This window comes from Arachis duranensis, chromosome 6, assembly GCF_000817695.3.
Source record: "Arachis duranensis cultivar V14167 chromosome 6, aradu.V14167.gnm2.J7QH, whole genome shotgun sequence".
Taxonomy (NCBI): domain Eukaryota; kingdom Viridiplantae; phylum Streptophyta; class Magnoliopsida; order Fabales; family Fabaceae; genus Arachis; species Arachis duranensis.
The window spans coordinates 31,655,367-31,657,227 of NC_029777.3; positions in this window are offsets into that span (position 1 = coordinate 31,655,367).

A 1,861-nucleotide genomic window follows, 5' to 3' on the forward strand; every position below is an offset into this window, starting at 1 on the left:
TGCACTAATCAATCTACTGCCAAAGTTTCATGGCTTACCTGCTCAAAAGCCTCTCAAGCACCTCAGAGATTTTCAGACAGCCTGTTCTACTGTTAGGCATAATGGTGCAACTGAGACTTCTATTCTGCTAGCCGCCTTTCCATTTTCTCTTGAGAGAAAGGCGAGGGAGTGGTACTACACTCAACCTGAAGCAGCTGTTACTAACTGGGATACGCTCAGGAGAGAATTCTTAGAAAAATACTTCCCAGCTGAAGTTACTGATAGACTGAGGAAGGAAATTTCAATGATTATTTAAGGCGAATCCGAGACTCTTTACGAATATTGGGAGCGCTTTAATAATCTCCTAGATGCATGCCCCTACCACATGATTGACAAGTTGGTGTTGATCAGCTACTTCATATAGGGCATGAAGCCTTAGGACAATACTACATTAGATGGTGCGAGCAATGGCTCTTTGAAAAAGTACAAGACCACAGAAGAAGCATGGCAACTGTTCGCCGACTAGGCTGAGTCTGCTCGGAATCATAAGCATAGAAACAACCATCCCAAGGCTGTGGCAGAGGTTTTCTCTAGCAGAGAGAATACTTCTCTCACACAATCACTATGTGAAATGACCAACCTACTGAAGCAGATACATCTGGGCTAGCAACAGCCTCAACCTCCTTCACCACAATGTAGTTAACAACTGGTTCCTCATAGAGTATGTGGAATATGTGCTGATTATAGTCATTACATTAATGAGTGTCCACAGCTCCAACATGAGGACAACACCTTGGCAACTACTCACAATTTCTATGACCGTCCGAATCAGGGATACTATCAACAAGGCGGCAACTACAACCAAGGTGGGAACTACAATCAAAGTTGGTAGGACAACTCCAACCAGGGTTGGAGAGATAATTCCAACCAGGGATGGAGGGATAACTACAACAGAGGAGGCAGAGACAAACACGAAAATCAGAGGTAAAACAACAACAACAACCAGCAAAATCGGTATCAGCAGAATCCTTCATATCAATAGCAGAACCAAAACCAGCCTTATAGAGCACCTCACCAAAGGTAGTCCGGTGCGCGAAATTGTGAACAATACTTTTCACAACTCTCATAATCCCCGGTCATGAACCCCAAAAACTTGGTGTTCAATACCATGGCATTACACAACTTCGCACAACTAACCAGCAAGTGCACTGGGTCGTCCAAGTAATAAACCTTACGCGAGTAAGGGTCGATCCCACGGAGATTGTTAGTATGAAGCAAGCTATGGTCATCTTGTAAATCTTAGTCAGGCAAACTCAAATGGATATGGTGATGGACGCATAAAAACATAAAAGATAAAGATAGAGATACTTATGTAATTCATTGGTAGGAACTTCAGATAAGCGCATGAAGATGCCTTCCCTTCCGTCTCTCTGCTTTCCTACTGTCTTCATCCAATCCTTCTTACTCCTTTCCATGGCAAGCTTATGTAGGGTTTCACCGTTCTCAATGGCTACCTCCCATCCTCTCAGTGAAAACGATTGCATATGCTCTGTCACAGCACGCGGAAATCAGCTGTCGGTTCTCGGTCAGGCCGGAATAAAATCCATCGATTCTTTTGCGTCTGTCACTAACGCCCCGCCTGCTAGGAGTTTGAAGCACGTCACAGTCATTCAATCATTGAATCCTACTCAGAATACCACAGACAAGGTTAGACCTTCCGGATTCTCTTGAATGCCGCCATCAGTTCTCGCCTATACCACGAAGACTCTGAGCTCACGGAATGGTTGGCTCGTTTGTCAGACGAGCACTCGGTTGTCAGGCGATCAACCATGCATCGTGCAATCAGGAATCCAAGAGATATTCACCCAATCGAAGGTAGAAC